Below are 8,003 nucleotides of genomic sequence, written 5' to 3'. Positions count from 1 at the left end.
AACAAGCTCATAAATATTTTAAATTAGTGATGCCATAGCAAAGATATGAATGTACCTCAATTTGCATGAAGCCATCAATATAGGAGGCTGTCTCGGAGTTAAAGACAGAATAATTTAATAAATGCAAATTGAGTGAATTCAGGAAATAGTTTTTCTTAAATTAACAACCTTTTATCATACTTTAAGTTCATGCATGAATATTAACAATAGTTCATTCTTTCAACAGATCATACATTTAAGGATAGATAAAGTAATTTTAAAAATAAATGAAGTAATTTTTCTTGTCTACTTTTCAAAGAGCTCTCAAACTAAAATATATAGACTATAGACACAATGGCAGCATGGTTTTCTGAAAACCAGGAAATTCCACTAACAGCTTACCTTTGGAAAGAAAAAAAAAACTCTATTGACTAAGAGTAAATTTGGGTTAGGTTGTTGCTTATTATGTAAGTTTTAAATTTTTTTTAATAATCTTACTTAGTTGATTAGGGTACAAAGGGTCAAGGGCTACAGGAAAGTGGGTAATACCATTGTTTCCACACTAATATCATCACTTTCCCCCTGTGTCTGGGGTCAGGGGAGAAACAAAGGGAGAAGCTCACCCAGTCTCCCACCCATCCCAGGTCCCCAATGTGGGGCACACTCCGAGGATCCTGCTCAAGCAGTTTTGATAGTTCAACAGTTCTGAACTACTGCCAATCTTGCTGTTCCAATCGCGATGAAAGCTATGCACAATCCAGTGGCTGACATAGTCTCTTCATGGTTGGGGTTCTGAGATCAGCAGTTCAGTTGGAGGGATCTCCAAAGAAACTTCATCTGAGGTGATCCCAGACCTGATTCTTGTGAGTGCTTGCCAGTACAGAGTCCGGCACAGTCCGTCTTAATGTGCATATTTAGGCATCCCGATGGGATTATTCTCACTGATCTTGGAGAGAAATCTTCAAGTAAAATGAGTGGAAATATCTAGTTGACCTGCTCTCTGAACAGGCCAAATACTCTCCAAATGAATAATTTGTTCAGATTAGTTTCCAGTGATACCAAAATATACTTTGCTAACAGACAGAAACACACATTCACGTATTAATTTTTAACTTTAAAACTGGAAAGGTTTTCATTGTTTATTACCTTTAAAATAATAATTTTTTAAAAGATGTATTTATTTACATTGGAAAGGTAGATATGCAGACAGAAGGACAGACAGAAAGATCCTCCATGTGCTGCTTCACTCTCCAAGTGGCCAAGCAACAGCCAGAGCTGAGCTGAGCTGAAGCCAGGAGCCAGGAGCTTTCCCTGGGTCTCCCACATGGGTGAAGGGTCCCAAGGCTTTAGGTTGTTGTAGTTTGCTTTCCCAGGTTGCAGGCAGAGGGCTGTGTGGGAAGTGGAACAGCCAGTATAAGAACCAGTGCTCAATATAGGATTCTGGTGCTTGCAAGGTGAGGACTTTAGCTGCTAGGCTTCCATTCTGGGCCCAGTATTTTATTTATTTATATATTGATTTGAAATAAAATATCAGTATTTTGGGGCCTGTACTGTGTCTCAATGGACCAATCATCCATCTTCAATCATTAGTATCCTATATGGGTGCTGGTTTGTGTCTCCACCTTTTTTTTTTTTTCAGGAATCCAGTTTCCTGCTTGTGTCCTAGCAAAGCAGTGGAAGATGACTCAAGTCTTTGGGGCAATGCTTTCATGTGAGAGCTCCAGAAGAGGTTCCTGGCTTCAGGTTTGCTCAGCTCCACTTGTTTCAGCCATTTGGGGAGTGAATCAGCGAATGGACGATCTCTGCCTCTCCGTTTCCCTGTTGAGGAAATAGCTTTTTTTTTTCAAAAAATTATTTCTCTTATAATCCTGCAGTATGTCATTTGTGATACTTAGTGACATTGCCCAGAGTCACTACTCCCTTCTTCTCACTGTCGTTGTCCTTGGGATGATTTTAATGCCCAAAACATCAGGGAATATCCTTGATCAATGCTCATGAGTATAAGAAAATTTATAACGAGAATGTGAAAAACATGAGAACTAGAACCAGTCCTACATCTGAGTCTGAATTAAGATAAAAATAAATCCTTAGAAGAACTTTGTCAGCCGTGAGTCCCCAGAAAACCTACAATTTTCAAATACCGTGGGATTTCGCAGATGCAATGCAAGTAGTTATAATGGGGTCAGTGTATTATACACATTAGACTCTTTATCCAAGTTCTCCAAAAACTACATCAGCAAGTCTCAGAGGAGACACACAACTTCCTAGCTGAAACTTTGAAGGAAGACTCAGAGCTTCATCAATAAAATCTGAAATTATATTTCATAAAAGCTGAGGCATTTAGGTGACCTCAAATATAACATTGGAAACATTCAGTATTCCTTTAACATGACTTAGTCATGTATTCATTATTAATATTAGTATGTCCATCCCTTTGTTGCTTTTTTCTTCATCAGGCGGCCTCTGATCAATTCCTTGAAAAATCTTAAAAAGTGGAACAAGGAACTTTTTCTTCATAAGCTTTAAGCTTTCATTCTATCAAATATTATCCGAGTTTGGAAGTATAGAATAATAATCTCAGAATGAGATTAAAAACAGAGAAAAAATATCTCCTCTAACAACTTAAATCCTATCGCTCCGTTTCTTATTCCTTTTGTTTACTTTGTTTCATAAAACATAAGGAAGAAAAAGGGTGATAGTATAAATATGAATATATTTTTTAAATAATGAGCTGTATATTTTTATTTTTAAAGGCTTATTTTGATTTATTTTTGACATGCAGAATTACAGAGAAAGAATTCTCCCATCCACTGGTTTACTCCCTAACATCTGACAGGCTTAGGCCAGCCTGAAAGCAGGAGCCAGGAACTTCATCCTGGTTTTCCACATGAGTTCTGGAGCCCAAGTACTTGGACCATCTTCTATTGCTCTCCCAGGCACATTAGCAGGACCTGGATTGGAAGTGCAACAGCTGGAAATAGAGCATCTAGGATTCACAGCAATACTCCTAGAGGACACTGTGCTAGCAGGTGGAGCTCTCCCTGTTATGTCAAATGCCAATCCCACAAGGTACATATATAAATTAGATGTTATTAATTACACGTCAAGTGTTGTGGTTAGTAGGTTAAGCTTTTACTATTTTTCCATGTCTTCTAGTTTATAGACAACTTCTAAGAATCCAAAGTATAACATTCATGTTGCAATTGCAAAAATACCACCTCATTAAAATGACTAAGTACATCTTTCTATTTTAATCATTCCATTATGATTTTCCATATCTAATTAGTTGGGCCAATGTAAGCAAAGATATGTAAATTCCACCATGTATCGGAGTGATATTTCTGTTTTCTTGTCTTTTTCTATCATATATATATATATACATATGATCATATAAATATAAAATATATAAATATATTCCAGATATATCTAGTGGTATGTGCTAATGTTTTGTAATTTTTAGCCAGTTCGAACTTTACTATTAGTGTATTTTTCTCAGTCTCATATAGTTCCTTAGGAGCTCTTCAATTTTCTTCCCCTCTGACCTAATTCATTCACCAGTGATACAGAAGAGATTTAACGTGAATTATTGCTTGCACTTGAACAACAGGAGTTGTGTCTTTTGTTATATATTTACCTCTATGGTCTTCAAGAGCAAATAAACTTGTAAAGGAACCACAACCCACAGGAAGGCTGCCTGTGCAAAATCTTTGAAAAAGTCAGAACTCAGATGTTTCAAGACATATTGTGGTATTTATACATCCTTCCATTACTTTATGCTGTAGTGCTACATAGTACACATATAAATATGGCTTATACTAATATCCTATTTCTGAGCTCCAGAATTACATTAACTTTGAAATCTCACTTCCTGGGGATTCGATTAATTCAGTATTTGTATTTTATAAATTTTATTTAGAAATTGTAATTGTGTTTTACAATATGAAGAAGGAAAGCCTAAAATATTACTCAAATAAGTAAGATGATATGATAATCAAATGAAATAAAATTATACTTGTCTAGGAGAATAAGGTGTCCCTTTCAGAACTAAGATTATCGTAACATGAAACTATCCTGAAAACTTCAGTCTGGCTAAGATGGAGTACATAGTTTTGGCCTATCTTTTCTTCTGAAAACATCAATAGAAGTCATAACAAATTTTGAAGGAAACTGTGTTAAGTAAAACAATTGCCATACAAAGATGGCCATGTCCTAATCTCTTTTTTTTTCCCCTTAAATAATTTATTTAGTTTTGTTGGAAAGGCAGGATCTACAGAGAGGAGAGGCAGACAGATCTCCTGTCAGCTGGTTCATTCCCCACATGGCTGCAATAGCTGGAGCTGAGCCAGGAGAGAAGAGCTTCTGAGTCTCCCACATGGGAACAGGGCCCCAGACTTTAGTCCATCCACTCCTGCCTTCCCAGGCCACAAGCAAGGAGCTGATTGACTTAGAAAATCAGAGATTTGGGAATATGTCAGCCTCTTTGGTTGGCAAGATCTCCTAAAATTATAAAATTCAATATCTGGGCCTACTGTGATGGCTCAAGTTGTCACTGGATGTAAGAACAGAGGAATGACTATGAGCTGAGAATTAGTAGTAACCTCTTAGACCTGGAAAAAGGAGTGCTCCTTGGATCACATCATGTTTTTAAGACACAGTTTGGAATGCCATCATCCCATATCAGAAGGCTACTCTGCTTCTCATGTAGCTTCTTGCTGACACATCCTGGGAGGTAGAAGATGCTAGTTTAAGTATTTGGGTCCCTGTCACTCACACTGGATGTTCTGATAGGGTTCTAAGCTAAAGCTTCAGTTGAGCCTGAAGTTGGATACCTTGTGGGCATTAGCCATTAGGAGATGACTCTCTCTTTCTCCGTCTCTCTCTCTCTCTCTCTCTCACTTTCTGTCTACATTTCTGTCCTTCTCAGTTTGCCTTTTAAGTACGAATCCAAATAAATAAACATCTAAAATGTGTTTTCCAGACAAACCCTAAAATGAAAATAACTTTCAAAATGTAACAAAATTGATAAATAATTGAACTCAGAAAAATTGCAGGATACAAAATCACAGTAATTGTAAGTAATTGAAATAGCATAACATAAGAGGAGGAAACAGGTGGGAAAATTTCCCTTTACGTTCTTGGTTCAAACGCCTCATGAGACTTTTACACATATACAAACTTTTATACATGTACAAACTACCTTGCCAAGAAATGAGCAGAAATCAGCTTTGCAGGATTAATTAACAATACCTTCCCCCTTTTTCAGCCACTGACACTCAAAGAGAGGCAAGGAAGAAGATAAGGAGAGAAGTGATAGGAATGGAGGGGAGTAACAAGGGACAGGAAGCAGAGGGTCTGAGGTGTACGTATGTGGGAGTCCAATGAATTATATTGGTCTTCTGATCCTGTTGCCTAGATGTAGTGGTATGAAAGTGTTGAGATCCAATACAAAGAACCGCATGGTTCAGCAGGACAGATGGATCCCTAAGACCTGTGTTCATCAGAGCTGTTGCAATACAGTCATTTCCAAGCGTTGTGCCCTCAAGAAAGCAAAATGAGTGAAGCTGAAGGAGCCTGGGGAATATGATGATTAACACTTTCACTGCGTCTTAGGGAAAACTCAAACTAGACACAGTGATTGGCTCTCCAGTGCCCTACGGGACCACTGTTGGGTTGTCTGATCCTTTTGTTGGCTCCTTCCCTGGAGCTTCTGGTCACAAAAGCCTTGACAGCTGCTACCTCTATTCCCATCTGACCTGATTTTTGCATCCTTGGAAAAGATTTGTAGTTTTACTTCTAACACATGGGCAATCACTCTATAAACCGATACCTGGTTATTCTTTACCTGGTGATGTCGCCTTTCTCACTTTAGCCAATTCTGTTACTAACTCTAACTCAGCCTATGCTTTCTGAAGATGGAATGTCTGAACTGGAATAAAGTGAAATATCCTTTACGTATGTGATTCTATTTTATTCCAAAATTTAGAAATGTTTTAAATTGGACTAGAATCATCAGCCTGTTTAATAGCTTTAGGGTTTTCTTACCACAACAATGGTTTTCAAGGTAATGCTTTTTTTTTAAAAATATTCTGGAGTTTTTGATATTTTTTATTATAACTGACTGAAACTATGAAACTATATTAATGAAAGCAGCTGGTATGATGCTGAAATCCACCCTCACATTCAATTAATTCCAGATCTGTTGTAGGAAACAGGGCATGAAGAAGTGAAGCTGACTTTATTTGTGAAACATGTACTTTTTGGTTTGGAAATACAGACTTACAGCTTCCTTTCCCACACTCTCTACTTAGAATCCTCATTCTCCTGAAAGTGGCAGACGTCTTAGCTAACACGTACCACTGTTTCCACATATTTTCTTGTGACGAAGATTTTTGCTTTGTGCACACATTTGCTGATCTGTGAAAGTGCATTTCTTGAAAGAGGAGATCTAACAGGCAGCATCAGGGTGAAGATCAATAGAAACTATGGCTTTTAAAAGAAACTAATGGGAAACCACAGAAAACATCAATAGAAGTGCTCTTACCAACCCTATCTGGGGCTGTTGAAGAAGTAGGCTTTGCCATTGGCTTCTTTAGTGAGTGATTTATTAAGCGACAGAAAATACCTAACCAAGGAATGTTGTTATTATTTTCAAGCTGATATTTCTTTCCTTTCTACGGTCTGCAGCATCTCTATTTCACTGAATATTTCTAAGAAAGCCTTTTATTTTGTTGAGTTCAGAGTTTTGAGAAAGTGGCAAGTAGTGTCCAGCAGGGGAAAAAAATGGAATTGATTATTCATGTTGTATGAAATTTACCATCTTGCTAGAAGTTTATTAGTTTCACCTACTGGTTCACTCCCTATATAGCCAAGCTGAAAACGGGAGCTTCTTCTGAGTTTCTCATGTGGGTGCAGGTGTCCAAGCACTTGGGCCATCCTCCACCGCTTTCCAAGAACATTAGCTCAGAAGTAGATCAGACGTGAAGCAGCCAGGACTTGAACAAGCAGCCATGTGGGATGCTGCCACCACAGATGGAAGCTAATCCTACTATGCCAGAATGCCAGCCTCCATCAAGTGTTTTTTTATATGAGAAAAGTCTGGTAAGAGCTTTAACTGATAACAATAATTGCATAATTCTCCCTTTTTCTTTCAACTTCTGAGTTTTGTGCCCTTCATTCCAAGCATAAATAGTGGGCTTTAGAATAAATTATTTGTGGAAAAAGTAGACATGCACTCTAAAATGTAATAGCAAATAATATCAAGATTTTATTTGGTACAATGCAACCCTGGAGCAATCACATTTTAATATAGGCCCCTGGTTCCTGGTTTCAGATTGTCTCAGCTTCGGCCATTACAACCATTTGGGAAGCGAACCCTTTTCTCTGTCTCTCCTTCTCTGTGTAAATGAAAATAGAGACATCTAAAACATTATGCAAGCAATAGGTCCTGATTAATTTGGATCCAATTACTATGTTAGAAACTACAAAGTTAATTGCTTGATTTGAAGAAAGGTACTCAATCTGATACAAGTGATCTGTGTGTTTCTGTCTTTATAGGGAAGAAGTCAATGACAGAATACTTTTTAAATTTTTCTAGAAAGATCTTTTATTTCGAGATGTCAATCTTTACCAATAATCTTATCCTAGCCTTTTATTTCAGCTAGATACAAACAGTAATTTTGTGGCTGAAACTGTAAGTAATCAAATTGCACATCTTGTGTTTATGCTTCCCAGCAATCTCAGGGTCTGGTTTTTACCTCACATCTTTTATGAAGAACTGAGATTTAGAGAGATTTAACTGACAATTATAACACAGCCCTACTGTAGGGAGAATTCTGGATTTCTTTCTTTTTTTTTTTTTTTAATTTCTTAGGTTATTTCTAGATGAGCAGCAGAAAAATACAACGACTTCTACTACCTGCACAACTCATGTGTTTTTAATGCATTTGCATCATTTGAATGACTGGTATTCCTGCTTCAGAAATCGGCATCTTATTGACAATTCCTAAGAAACTAGTCATATTTTG

This window comes from Ochotona curzoniae, unplaced genomic scaffold (assembly GCF_017591425.1).
Source record: "Ochotona curzoniae isolate NIBS_2020 unplaced genomic scaffold, NIBS_Ocur_1.0 contig_1014, whole genome shotgun sequence".
Lineage (NCBI taxonomy): Eukaryota > Metazoa > Chordata > Mammalia > Lagomorpha > Ochotonidae > Ochotona > Ochotona curzoniae.
The sequence above is the reverse complement of the archived record's forward strand: the minus strand, read 5'-3'. Positions refer to the sequence as shown.